The sequence below is a fragment of the Eriocheir sinensis genome, chromosome 12 (assembly GCF_024679095.1).
Source record: "Eriocheir sinensis breed Jianghai 21 chromosome 12, ASM2467909v1, whole genome shotgun sequence".
Lineage (NCBI taxonomy): Eukaryota > Metazoa > Arthropoda > Malacostraca > Decapoda > Varunidae > Eriocheir > Eriocheir sinensis.
In genome coordinates, this window is record NC_066520.1 from 19,165,095 (window position 1) to 19,180,467 (window position 15,373).

Consider the following 15,373-nt stretch of genomic DNA (forward strand, 5'->3'; position numbering starts at 1 on the left):
GGCAATCAACGTACAAAAAAAAAAAAAAAAAAAAAAAAATGATGCCAGTCTGTCTCTTCTCATGTATTAATACAGACCCTGGTAACGTCGCATCCAGTGTCAAATAGCCATTTTCTAATACAATATATATATATATATATATATATATATATATACATATATATATATATATATATATATATATATATATATATATATATATATATATATATATATATATATATATATATATATATATATATATATATATATATATATATATATATATATATATATATATATATATATATATATATATATATATATATATATATATATATATATATATATATATATATATATATATACATAGTGACAGTCTATTTCCATGTATTAATCCTGACCCTGGTAACGTCGCATCCAGTGTCAAAGAGCCATTTTCTAATACAATATATACACATAATGTCAGTCTATTTCCATGTATTAATCCTGACCCTGCTTACGTCGCATCCAGTGTCAAATAGCCATTTTCTAAAACAATATATATACATAATGTCAGTCTATTTCCATGTATTAATCCTGACGCTGCTTACGTCGCATCCAGTGTCAAAGAGCCATTTTCTAATACAATATTATATACATAATGACAGTCTATTTCCATGTATTAATCTGGACCCAGCTAACGCCGCATCCAATTTCAAAGAGCCATTTTTTTAGAGATAATATATACGCAGTTCCAGTCTGTCTCCATGTACTAAACCACACTCAGTTAATTTCTGCACCTGCATTACGTTTAGGAGAGCCAGGTTTCAATGGAAGACCTGCATACATAACGTCGGTCTGCCTCAGTTCAGTAAACCGCCACAAATGTAAAACAAGTATATAAACGGGCATCGCATTGTTCCACGCCCAGCTAACGTCGTCTCCAGTTCCAAAGAGTAACAATTTTTATATAGGAAATATAAATCTACACGTTAGGCCGTTTTGTCTCCTTGTATAAATTCACGCCCAGTCAATACCCCCGTCCACATCCCGTTCACGTGCACCAAGCTATACAGGAAGACCTATACATGCATAACCTTGGTCTACTTCAGTTCAATAATCCACCACAAATGTAAGCCACGAGTAAGCGCGTCTCCCCACTCTGTCCCCGTTCATTAAATATACGCCGAGGAGCTCTGACAGGCGTCCCCGAATGGTGAACGAACCTCCTCTTCTGCTGCTGCCGCTGTGTACCGAAACGCCGCATTATTCACGAGGTCAGGCGGGGGAATGGGTTTAGGGTCGTATTTTAAATCATTTCGTCGCCCAAGTTCACATATTTGACATGGCTTTCGTAGGAGCTTCAGGCCTTTCCAGGGGTAGTTTTGTGACCCTGGTGGTAGTCTGACCCTCCTTCTGTGCCATGAACCTTAAAAAACACTCATGCAAACCAGATTGATCCCCTCCTTGACCTTTAGAAATACTTGATGTGAGGAGCGATGGTGTCTTAAAATACGGCCGTTAGTCTTTTGTGCGGGAAAGGAGAGAGAAATAGAGAGGGGAGTAAAGAGAGAGGGAGAGAGTAAGAAGTGAGGATTCCATGGGTCAAGCACAACGAAGCACTACGAAACGTTACGATATGCTACGATTATCCTCAGATTTGAATCCAATAGGTTACGGTAAGATACGATTTGATCACGATCACCTACCCGCGCGCTCACCAGCTGACCTCCCTGCCACCTTCACCTCGCCCTCTCTGCCGCTCCCCCCTTCACGCCTCAGCACCCCAGCACGACCCAGTGTAGCATTTTGAGTGTAGGCAGAAATAACCCCTCACACAATTACTCTTTAAATGACACTCCTCTAAGCAGGTCTAAGCGTGAGAGAGACTTAGAAGTCCTAGTGAGCGCTGACCTCAGTCCTAGGGCTCAATACATTGAGGCTAAAAATCGGGCCAACAGAGTACTAGGTTTCATCTCAAGGAGCATAAGCAATAGGAGCGCTGAAGACATCCTCAAACTTTACTTAGCACTAGTTAGATCTCATCTCGATTATGCAGTTCAGTTCTGGTCCCCCTACTATAGAATGGATATCAAGATGTTAGAATCTGTGCAGAGGAGGATGACAAAGATGATTCAGGGGGTGAGAAACTTGCCTTATGAAGACAGGCTGAAGCATTTAAATCTACACTCTTTAGGAAGGCGAAGGGTGCGAGGAGACTTGATCGAAGTCTATAAATGGATGAAGGGCTATAATAAAGGGGATGTCAATAAAATTTTGAGAGTAAAAGAGCCAGATATAGGACGCGTGGCAATGGTTTTAAGTTAGACAAATTCAGAGTCAACAAAGACATAGGCAAGAATTGGTTTACCAATAGAGTGGTGGACGAATGGAACAGGCTTGGGAGCCATGTTGTGGGTGCCAATACCATAGATACATTCAAGAAGAAGTTAGATAAAGCCATGGATGGTGAGGTAAGGTGGGGTTGAGTGTACAGGAGCTGCCTTGTATAGGCCAACTGGCCTCTTGCAGACTCCTTACGTTCTTATGTTCTTATTATCATCATTTTCATCGTCTTTCTTCCTGTTCTTGTTCTTCTTGCTTTTGTTGTTCTCGTTCTTGTTCGTGTTCTTCCTCTTGTTCTTCTTGTTGTTGTACTTGTTCTTTTCTTCTCTTCCTCCTCTATCCCCCTCCTCACATCTCTCCCATTTCTCCTTCTCCTCCTCCTCCTCTTCATCCTCCTCCTCCACATATGCGATTCTTCCTCTCCACATCTCACTATCATCATTTTTATCATCTTCATCATCTTTCTTCTTCTCCTTCTCCTCCTCCTCCTCTATCTCCCCTCCTCCTCCTTCTCCACATACGCAATCCTTCCTCTCCTTCACGATCCAACTATTATCGTTATCACTATTATCTTCATTACCTTTGTTCTTCTTCATTATCATCATCTTCTATTCCTCCTCTTCCTCCTCCTCCTCTACATACGCGATCCTTCCTCTCCTTCACGATCCCACAGCACCATCACGACAAGGTTCTCATGTCATCACGATCTCTCTAAACGTGTTCCTCTCTAGCCCCGTGGCACTAATGAAGCAGAGACACATTAATGGAGAGACACTTAATGACCCGCAGGACACGAATTATGGTTGTTGTTTTTCCGCTTCATTTGCATTTTGGAAGGTGAGTTTTTCACATATATTTTTTTATCTTTGTTTTTTTGTTTTATTTTAGTTTTTATTATTTTTCTATTTATTTTTTACTTATATTATTATTTTTTTCATTTATTATTATTATTATTATTATTTTTCTCTTTTTACTTTCTCGTTTCATTGCTATTGTTATCGTTTCCATCATCACTTGCTAGAACTTCATACTGCTAACTTCTTCATCTTCTTCTTCTTCTTTTTTTTTCTTCTTTTTCTTCTTCTTCTTCGTCTTCTTCTTCTCCTCTTCCTTGGTTCAATAGTTAAATTCAAAAGCACTTTCGTTCGTAATTTCAATATTTTCATTTTCTTCCGTTTTAAAAGATTTTCCGTGTTTGTTTCGTAACTTCGCATATTTTTCTTTCGCTCTTCGGAAGTTCATATTCTTGTTTATTTTCGCGCCTCGCAATGTTGTTTTCCTTTCAGTTTGATACTTCTTGTTTTCCTTGTTTTAATTTGTTTTCGTGTTTCCAGTTCTTTTCCTTCTTCTTTTTCGTGTTTCCTTTTCATTTTGCTTTTCTTCTCCTTTTTCTTTTCTCCTCATTCCTTTTATTTTCTTCTACTTCTTCTTTTTGTTACTCTTTTTCCCTTCTCCTTCACTTTCATTACTTCTTCTTACTTATCCTTCTTCTCCTTTTCTCTCCCTCTTTCTCCTCCTCTAATTCCTTTTCCCTATCATTCCATTCGTTCGTTTTTATATCCTCCTCCATTTATTTTTTATCACCTCTCCCTCGTTATCCTTGTTCCCTTTCTTTTATTACAATCATATCCCATTGGTCATCATTATCTATCCCACCCTCCTCCTCCTCCTCCTCTTCTTCCATTTCCTTCTCCTTCTCCTTCTCCTCATTATCATATACATCTTCGTTTCTCTCTCCGTCGTTATCTTTCCCAAGTTTTTCATCATCGATTCTTCCTCATCCTCTTTGCCTCCATTACCTCCTCCTTCTCCTCCTCTTCCTCCATTTCCATCTCCTTCTCCTCATTATCATATACATCTTCGTTCTCCTCTCAATCGTTATTTCTCCCAAGTTTTTCATCTTCGTTTCCTCCTCGTTCTCTTTGCCCCGATCTCTTGCACGACCCGACCTCCTCGCTAACCAATACCACCACCACCACCACCTCCTTCTCCTCCTCCTCCTCCTCGGCGTGTTGGAAGGGACAACACAAGAGTCCGGTGTAGCGTTTGCATGTTGACAGTACAAACCCGAGGGATGAATAGTGGAAATCCACCTCGTTGTGTGTGTGTGTGTGTGTGTGTGTGTGTGTGTGTGTTTTGCTTTATTCGCCAATGATGGATGAGAGAGAGAGAGAGAGAGAGAGAGAGAGAGAGAGAAAACAGGGGTGATATGTTTCCTTATACAACAGGAATTACGTTTTTTCTCTCTCAGCACCGACAAAAATAGAAAAAGAATCAAGTAGTTTTTTTTCTCGTTTACCTTTTAATCCGTACGTTTTCTTTGTTTATTAATTAAGTCAAAACACGCTGCTGATCCCCACTTGACTTCGTGTGTGTGTGTGTGTGTGTGTGTGTGTGTGTGTGTGTGTGTGTGTGTGTGTGTGTGTGTGTGTGTGTGTGTGTGTTGAGAGCAGCGTCACATCCTTGCTCTCCTGTCGTTTGTCTTTCTGTTTTCTGTCGTTTTTTATGCCTCAGAGCGAAAAAAAACTAACATTATAAGTAAAAAAAAATTATAAGAAGAAAATATCATCAGTAGGAAATATTATAAGTAGAAACTATTATAAGTAGAAAATATTATCTGAAAAAAACTATTAGAAGTAGGAAATATTATAAGTAAAAATATTATAAGAAGAAACTATTATAAGCAGGAAATATTATAAGTAAAAAATACTCAGACACTCCACCTTTTTCGAACAGGGGGAAGGAAATGAATAAACAGAATATAAATAAACAAAGGAAATAACAAGATAAATAAATGATACTAAATAAAATAAGTAAAAAGTAAATGAAAAAATACTTAGAATACAAATAACATCAGCTCAGTATTCCTTTGCCAATCCATTAAGCTAAACACGAACCCACAAACTAACTAACTAAATAAATGATAAATACAATAAAAAAGAAATGAAAAAATACTTAAAATACAAATAACCTCAGCTCAATACTCGTTTGCCAATCCATTAAGCTAAAGACTTTCGCATAAAATCTTACGACTGATTAAGCACAAAATCTTACATGTCTGATTAAGCAAGGGCGATTAGTACGACCAACCTGAGGCAAACAAAGCGATTCACCAGCCTTGGTAATTCCACAGAGACGACGAGTGAACACATGGAACTGAAACCGGATAAGTATATGGATCTGAACAAGGAACCTTTTGGAATGCGGAAACCGAGACAAAATTCCCACGCACACCACAAAAAGAGGAAAAGATTCAGAACGTGATGATAGGAAACAGATACAGAAAGGAAGGACAGGGCAGGTGAAAAAGAATGGGAGGGTAAAAAGAAAGGGAATAAGAGTGTGGGAAGACTGAAAAAAATACTCTTACATTTCTAAAAACCCTGAAAAAAACGCTCAAGACCCGATGATAAAAAAGGAACATACAGAGAAGGAAGGACAAACCAAATGCAAAGAGAATGAAGGGGTAAAAAATCAACAACGAAGGTTTAAAGAAGAAAAAATAAGGTAACTCGAACATTCCTAAAAAGCGGATGCGTCAAACGAAGACCCTCACGTAACTGTATTTGCTTTCGTGTCATGCCAGGGATCGAACGGCTAATTTCGGATCGTGCTTCGAGGCCTTTGAAACGATTTGCGAACCTCGTGTAAATGGCTGAGGGAGGGAGGGAGGGAGGGAGGAGGATGAGGAGTGGGATAAAGGAGCAGAGAGGAGGAAGAGACGGAGAGGAGGAGAAGAAGGAAAGGACGAAGACGATGTAGGAAAGACCGAGGAAAGAAGAGAGGGATTTGAGAGAGGGAAGGAAGGCAGGATGGAGGGAGAAAAGGAGGGAGGAGGTAGGGAAGAGTGAGATAAAGAGGGCAGAAATGGAGAGAAGAAGGGAAGGACGGAGACTAGAGAAAGAGAAGAGGAGGGAGGGAAGACGGGATGGGAGTGGGAGAGAGGGAGAGAGAAGGAAACGAAAAGTGGGATAAAGGGAGCAGAGAGGGAGAGAAGAAGGGAAGAACCAAGGCTAGAGAAAGAGGAGAGGAGGGAGGGATGGAGGAAGGAAGCGATAGACAGAGAGGGAGAGAATAAGGGAAGGATGGAGAGGCTGTGAGAGAGAGAGCAAGGGAAGAAGAAGAGAATGAAGGGAGAGAGGAGAGAGGAGGCCGCAGGGGAGAGGAAGGAAGGCAGTTGGAGCCGTAGGGGGTGCAACACAAAGACGGGTGACTGTACAACCTTCGGGCTTTGAACTGTGTGTAATGAAGATCCTACGCGGTTTCCCCTCCCCGGCCAGGCTCAGAACAGCGGCGAGGAAATGATCTGAGCAGTGCGAGTGTGTGAATGCAGGGTTGAGGCGAGAGAGAGAAGGGCAGCCATCAATACTGTCCCTACCTTCTGATCGCTTTGTGGGTAGTTTAGAAAAGAGATCGATGTTAGTTAGATAAAAGGGCAGCCATTGATACTTTTCCTCCCTTCTGATCGCTTTGTTTGTAGTTTAGATAAGAGATCGATGTTATTTAGATAGTTGCCCGTGAATGACATAGATGCAGCACGAGTTTGATACGTGTTTCTATTTGCGTTGTGACTGATTTATTTCTTTATGGTTTTTGGTTTTGGTATAATGAATAGAGAGGAGAAGAGAAAGGTAGAAAGAGCGTGGAAAGGAGAGTGGGAGACAGACAGAAGGAGGAAAGGAAGAGTGGGATAAAGATAAGAGTTACTGGATAAGAAAAAAAGTTACGTTACCAAATTTACTTACATCCTAAACCTAACTTGTTAAAGACAATTAATAATGGCCTCTCGTGATTATGAAAGAGGTAAACTAATTAACAGACACGTAGACAGGTAGTTAGAAAGGTAGCCAGTCAATTAGAAACTCAGGTAGAGGGTTAATCATACAGGCAGACGGATAAACTGACAGGTAGAAAGATGAATATAAACAGGAAAGTATAGAAATATGAGTACACACACACACACACACACACACACACACACACACACACACACACACACACACACACACACACGTTGCATAACCCAGGTGCTCTCCCAACAAACACTCGGCAATTACTCGCTAACGCTGCACCGTCTGGGATCATCCGCAGCCCAGGGACGTTCTGGCGTGAAGCGATACTGACGTCTAAGGAGGAAAACTTAATAATTCTTCTTCTTGCTCTTCTTCTGCTTCTTTTCCTTTTTGTTCTTCTTCTTGTTCTTCTCCTTTTCTTCATCTTCTCCTTTTGCTGTTTTTCACTTTCGTTTTCTTTTGCATTTCCTTCTTGTTCCTCTTTTATTCTTTTCTTTTACTTTTTCTTCATATTTCTACTTCTTCGTTTTCGCTTTCGTCTGTTTCTTTTATTTCTTATTCCGTTTTTCTTCTGTTTCTTTTACGTTTTCTTCATATTCCTTCTTCTTCTCTTTCTTCTCCTCCTCCTCCTTTTTTCTTTCTATCAACAGTTGCCCTTCCTATGTTCATTTGGGACTTATGGAAAGGGCTATCAAGCTACATGAAGAGATAACATATTTTTTCCTTTACTAACTGAGGCGTCTTAACCTAGATGCATTCGCCTTCCCTTTCCTTTCACCTACGATCCTCTCTCAACCCTCCTAAAGCTAATCCATTAATCTATTTGCTATATGTCCATAAAAGTCAACCATCAGCGCAGATAAGTGAAAAGAGAGAAAAAAAGTTTAAATTCTTTCTCTCTTTGCATAATGTGGAAGTGAATCATGCAAGTACACGGTTTCTGTCAAGTGGAGAGTTAATATTGAAGATGCAGTAAACATAGACGGATAAATAAAAAGTGAATAGGAAAAAAAAGTAGATATATGAAAAAAAATCTTCAATAAACCGAACAACAACAAAAAAATCAACCAAAAAATGATTGTTGGTTCACGTAAGACTGCCTGACTCTACGACTTAAATGTTACGTTATTTTTAGCTCCGTCGACGCATTTTTGTACTCGACTTCCTGGTTTCTTGAGAGGACGTTCACTTTCGCTGGGATCTGGAGGGAACGAGACGAGACTTCACACTGGAGGCTTCACACGAACTCGCCTGCCAGCTCCTGCCAGGCCGCGTGATAAGAGGGGAAGGGAAAGAACCGATGATTCGTATTTTCTGTCTTTACTCTTGCCATCAGGACCGGAGACAGGGACAGACGGCTCCACTCCCTCAAGGGCCCTTTTGGAGTGTTGGCCCAGGATCCTCCACGCCCAGGGAAGGCTTCGTAAGGACCGGCCGCGAAGAGAGCTCGACTTGCCGCCCGCGTAGACCGAACGACCGACCAACCGCTGTTCTTCAAGGTCATGAGGGACTAAGTATATTACATCGAAGACTTACATGAGTGTCATACAATTGAAGTTTGGTTATTATTTGATGTTCTTAAGCCCGCACAGAGACGGAACGACCGGCCGCTGTTCTTCAAGTTCACGAGGGACTAAGTGTAATGCCGTTGATGAATTAAATGAGTTATTCAATTGTAGTTTGTTATGTCATGTCCAAATTTAATGAAGTGTAACGAAATTCTTTGACCGATATAATTATTTTCTTCTTCCATTTATTGTTATTATCCTTAACATTAATAGTAATATCGCTGTTGTTATTATTGGTCTTATATATTTAGTCTTTTGGAAGTAGATAGATAAGTTAAAGAAGCTAAAATAATGTCATTTCAAGCATTGTAAAATATATAGGTATCAAATTTTTGAAACGATATGAAGTAATCTCTCTCTCTCTCTCTCTCTCTCTCTCTCTCTCTCTCTCTCTCTCTCTCTCTCTCTCTCTCTCTCTCTCTCTCTCTCTCTCTCTCTCTCTCTCTCTCTCTCTCTCTCTCTCTCTCTCTCTCTCTCTCTCTCTCTCTCTCCTTGCACAGAACAAGCGAGAGAAGTAAAAGAGAGAGAGAGAGAGAGAGAGAATCATCCACGTCTTTCAATATAATAGGAAATCTAACATATACCTTAAAATTCCATGTAAAAAACGGAAAAAAAGATTAAAAAAACTAATAATCAAAATGATCCTATCCACACACTCATATAGTAAACCGTAAGTAAATGTTTCAAATGTTACGAACTTAAGAAATGCAAAACAAACTACAAATATATATACACAAAACAAGATACGAGAGACTTCAAATGCTTAAGAACACAAACAAACTACAAAAACATTTATAAACAAAGAAAGATACAGAAGAATTAAATAAATATCGGTTGTTTGTGGCTCCTCCTCCTTCTTCTCATCCATCTACCAGCCTTCCCATCCATCTCATCGCCGCGCCTTTCCCCGCCCGCCAACAGACACTCAGGAGTCAATGGCTGATCCTAAAGAAAACAACAGAATCAGCGGGGGACCAGGAGACCGAACCTCCTTCCCATCCACTTACTACTTAGGTTCCAATTCTTCTTCCCGGGTCGTCATTCTCCTCCTCTCCTCTCTCCAACGTTGCCAGATTGTCGTACTCAGCCGCTTATATTTCCCGACTTCCTACCCCAAAACTGTCTTCTGGGCTCCAATAACGAAAGTCATTTATAGTTATCGTTGAAAGAGTTAGATCCTGATGTTTCTTGGCAATAGTTAGGCGTCAGAAACCGGTAAATACTATGCTCTGAGTACGATAATCTGGCAACGGTGCCTCTCTCCCTTCTGCTCTTCTTTATTCTCTTCTCTTTTCCTTTTTCTTCGTCTTCTTCTTTTTCTTCTTTTGCTGCGTCGTCTTCCTTCATCTCCTTTTTCTTCTTCGTCTCCTTCCCTATCATTTTTTTTCTTTTTACTTCTTCCTCTTTCTCTCCCTTCTTTCTCATTCTCCTCTCCCTTCTGCTTTTCTTCAGTCTCCTCCTCAATCGCTTCAAATATCCGTAGACCTCCACAAATATCCATTGACATCCACAAATTTACTTGGATATTCGTCTATCAGAGGAGCTTCATGGACGTTCTAATTGCAAGCACACGAATTCGGGAAAGGCGATTCTCAAGAGGGTATTGCCTGCGATTGTAAGAGGTTGTGTTTGTGTTTGTGTGTGCTTGTGTGTGTGGAGTTTGTGTGTGTGTGTGTGTGTGTGTGTGTGTGTGTGTGTGTGTGTGTGTGTGTGTGTGTGTGTGTGTGTATGTGGGCGTGTGTGTAAGTGTGTGTGTGTTTGTAGGATCTGACAGCATGATAAATTACCCGCGTCCGAGGACATACACGAAGGAACCAGCTGGAGAGAAAAGGAGTAACAGAGAAGGTGAAAAAGAAAGCGCCATTAAAGAGAAAGAAAAATGCCTCCAGGAAATTCCCAACCCTTGTAATGAATGTCAAGAGAAAGCGGAAAAAACGCATTGATATTTTGCGCTTCTTCGTCACTTGAGAATCGACACGGCGGGTCACTTTTGGTTCCTCAGAGTGTATTTACAGAGGATGAGAGATTTGCATATTGTGAAGAGGCTGCTGAATGAATATGCGAAGGAGTGAGAGGAGAAAGAGGAAGAGGAGGAGGAGGAGAAGATGAAAAAAAAGATAGATGAGTTACGTGTTGGAAAGAGAGATGGTGGGAAAGAAAAAGGACATCACAAGGAGGAAAATGATAAAAATAAATATGAAAAATAAAGCGAGAGAAGGAGGATAAAGACATAAGTGATGACGATGATGGTGACAATTTTAATAGAGATGAGTTACACGTTGGTAAGAGAGGGATGGTGGGAAAGAAGAAGGGATACAAAAGAAGGAAAATAATAAGAACGATGGTGAGAAATGAAATACGAGAGGGAAAATAATGAAAAAAAGTGATAATGAAGATAGTGACAATTATAGTAGAGATGAGTTACGCGTTGGAACAAGAGAGAGAAAGAGAGAGAGATGGTTGGAAAAGAGGACTGCAGAGAGATAAAGATGATAAAAAACGAAGGTGAAAGATAAAACGACAGAGATAGGGAAGATAACAGGAAAACAGAGATGACAAAGATGGTGATAAATATAATAGTGATAAAAATAACCATAAAAAACATAATAACAGTAATAATAATAATGTCGCGAAAGAGAATACTATGCTAATAAAATGATGAGATGACTGTGAAAGAGACTAATAATTTTTTTACTAATTTCGTAAATATTCCATTTTCTAACTCTCCCATTTTCTAACTCTCCCATTTTCTAACTCTCCCATTTTCTAACTCTCCCATTTTCTAACTCTCCCATTTTCTAACTCTCCCATTTTCTAACTCTCCCATCTTCTAACTCTCCCATCTTCTAACTCTCCCATCTTCTAACTCTCCCATCTTCTAACTCTCCCATTTTCTAACTCTCCCATCTTCTAACTCTCCCATTTTCTAACTCTCCCACTTTCTAACTCTTCCATTTTCTAACTCTCCCATCTTCTAACTCTCCCATTTTCTAACTCTCCCATCTTCTAACTCTCCCATTTTCTAACTCTCCCATTTTCTAACTCTCCCATTTTCTAACTCTCCCATTTTCTAACTCTCCCATTTTCTAACTCTCCCATCTTCTAACTCTCCCATCTTCTAACTCTCCCATTTTCTAACTCTCCCATTTTCTAACTCTCCCACTTTCTAACTCTCCCATCTTCTAACTCTCCCATTTTCTAACCCTCCCATTTTCTAACTCTCCCATCTTCTAACTCTCCCATCTTCTAACTCTCCCATCTTCTAACTCTCCCATCTTCTAACTCTCCCATTTTCTAACTATTCTTTTCCTAACAATCCCATTTTCTACCTATCTTATATTCTAACTATCTCATCGACAGCCAGTAACAAGACACTATCGTAACTAAAAGACACTACAGAAAGAGTGAGTGAGTGAGTGATTGACTGGTTGACTGACTAACTGACTTACTGACTGACTGACTGAATGAATGAATAAGTGAGTAAACGAATGAGTGATTGGCGATAACAACAGAGATTATTGAATATGAGACGTGAAAAAAACAGGCAAGAGGTGATGTGTATGCGAGTGAGTGAGTGAGAGAGAGAGAGAGTGAGTGAGTGAGTGAGTGAGAGTGAGTGAGTGAGAGAGGTGACGAGTAACAACACATGGGTAGGTACGTATGTAGTTTACCTAAATAAAAGACTACAGCCAGAACATGAATCGCCTAGAATACAACATAACAGAAACACGACAAGGAAAACAAGAAGACGAATGTGTAGACTAACAAAAAGAAAGGAGAATAAAGATGGGGAATAGTTACATAATTGAACAACGGGGATAGAGGCTCCGGGCTGTTTCATTTCGCTGCTCCAGAGACTTAGAAAAAAAAGATGAAAGAAAAACAATTAAAAGAGAATTAAAAGAAGAAGAGGAAAAAAAAAAACAGGAGTATGCCTTTCCGTGTATGCACAAGGGAACAAACAAACTCTCGATTACAACAGGTGTGTGTGTGTGTGTGTGTGTGTGTGTGTGTGTGTGTGTGTGTGTGTGTGTGTATCTATCTATCTGTATCTTTCACATTCTATAACACACACACACACACACACACACACACACACACACCTGCCGGGCCCGTAATGAATGCAGAGTAACAATGATCACACGCCCCACAGATAACAATAAAGAGAACTACACGGAACTAACCTCTCTATTATACATATTTTTCTCTCTCGGACACGGCGCGGGCCACGAGATGAGGGAGCGTTGTCCTGAGGAAGGGAGGAACAAAGGCGGAGGCGAAGGAGGAGGAGGAAGAGGAGGAGGAGGAGGAAGAGGAGGAGGAGGAGAAGGTTGAATAGGGGGTGGAATAGGAGTGGTATGCAAAGGAGAAAAAAAGGAGGGGATAAGAAATTTAGGACGTAAAAAGTAGGGGACGAAAAATAGGTGTTGGAAAATGAGGGGGTAAGAGAATGGAGGAGAGAAGGGAGAAGTGGGAAACATGGAAGCAAGGAAGAGCAGGCAACGAAAAGCTTGAAAACATAAAAAAAGACTGCCCGCCTTAGTGACTTCATGTAATGTTATATGTGGCATTAAAGGCTTCATATTTATGGAGCGTCCCTGTACTCTATATAAAGGTAGTTCTTTTAAGTTGAGGACTAGACCTGCACCGCGTATTCCCCATGAAGTCTAACCAATGAATTACACACGGATTTTTTTTTTTTTACAGCAAAAGAAGCAGATCAAGGAAAAAAATATAATAATAAGAAAAAAATGCCCACTAATCACTGCCCCTATAAAAAAAAGAGTTTAGAAGAATGGCCGAAAGAGAGGTCAGTTTCAGGAGGGTAACAGTACAATCGGCGTCTTATATGTACTGAAAGGTCGTAGTGAAGAACCCGAACATGGTCACAATTTTTTCCTATACCAGCGGACTCAATTCTTTGTATGTTTCAAGACACCGCCGGCAGTGACCACAAGATCCGATTTCTGCGGTGCGAACTGACGAGACTTCCCACGCATGTTATATATATGATTTTTATTTCTGGGACCCAAAGTGCATGACTCCACACTTGTCAATCTTGAAAGACATCTGCCACTCTTCACGTCGCTGCATAATCCGGTCAAGGTCTCTATGGACGGCCTCACAATCGGCGGCGGTGAGGCCCTCCGCTCCACAATTTGGTGTCATCAGAATTCGTTACGGGAAATGTTAGTCTGATTTCCAAGTCATTGATGTATGTAATAAAGATGACGGGACCCGGCACTGACCCTTGCGGTACTCCAGTATTGACGGGGAGCGACTCGGAAGCCTGTCCATGGAGGAGGAAGAAGAGGAGGAGGAGGAGGAGGAGGAGGAGGAGGAGGAGGATAAGCGGAAATGGTTGTCGACCTTTCGGGATAACATGACACCAACAATTTTTTCCTTCCTTTTTGAACTGTCTCTAAATTATGCTTTCATACGACACACACACACACACACACACACACACACACACACACACACACACACACACACACACACACACAGTCAAGGGAAACATAATAATCTATTCAAACATTCATTCATTCATTTCCTTAATTGTTCACGTATTGCTTCCCTCTTTCGTATTCATTTATATTTTTACATTTATATTTTTGTGTCTCATCTTGCATATATGAACACTCCCTTTTGATGCTAATTTCTTCCTCTCTTTTATTTCTTTGTACTTTCCTTTTCCTTTCAAACTTTTCTATTCGTAATTTTCAACTATTCATTTTTTTACCTTCATTTACTTTTCATTCCTTTTAATACTATCTCCTTTTTTCTACTTTTTTTTCCATTATTCTCTCTCTCTCTCTCTCTCTCTCTCTCTCTCTCTCTCTCTCTCTCTCTCTCTCTCTCTCTCTCTCTCTCTCTCTCTCTCTCTCTCTCTCTCTCTCTCTCTCTCTCTCTCTCTCTCTCTCTCTCACTAACTACTGTTCACCTATGTTTATCCTCTTTTCTTATTCAGTTTTAATTAAAGTTCTAAGTAATGTTTTCATCGCCTCATTCATTACCCGGCGTTTAAATCTCTCTAACCCTTTCCAGGCTCTGTCCTCTTCCATCTTCCTGCAAACCTTCATATACTTTCTCCGGCTCATTGCATCCTTAAATTCTGCGGTCTCGCTTCTTTTAATTCTTTGTTACCTTAACCTCGACAGTTTTCACGTACATATTTTTCTCCCCTGTCTTGCTTTCTATTCGCCTACCTCTTTATATTGCTATCTATACCTCTTCATTTTCTGGTACCTATTTTTTCTCTATCTCTCTCTTTCTTCACTTTATTATACGTATCTTCGTGATTTCTGCCTTTTTTCATTTCGATATTGCTTCCTACGCTACGTCATATTTCTGGTACCCTTTCTTTCCTTCTCTCTTTGTCTCTCTATCAATCTCTATCTCTGTCTATCTCCTTCTCTTGTTGGCTCCCTCGCACACCTTCTTTTCCCTCTCTCTCTCTATCAATCTCTATCTATCTACCTTTCTCTTGTTGACTCTCTCTCGCATTTTTCCCTCACACTTCACACCTCTCATGTCCCTCACCTCGCCCGTTGGATTCGCGGAAAATCTTCAAACAGCCAAAAAACACCAAGCTCCCTCCGTCTTGACTTTCCCTTACCGACAGAAAAGGTGTTGGGGTCTGTGAGAGTGCAAGGGTAAACAGGATTCGTCTTATGTGTTCACCTACTTGTGGAAAGATACACA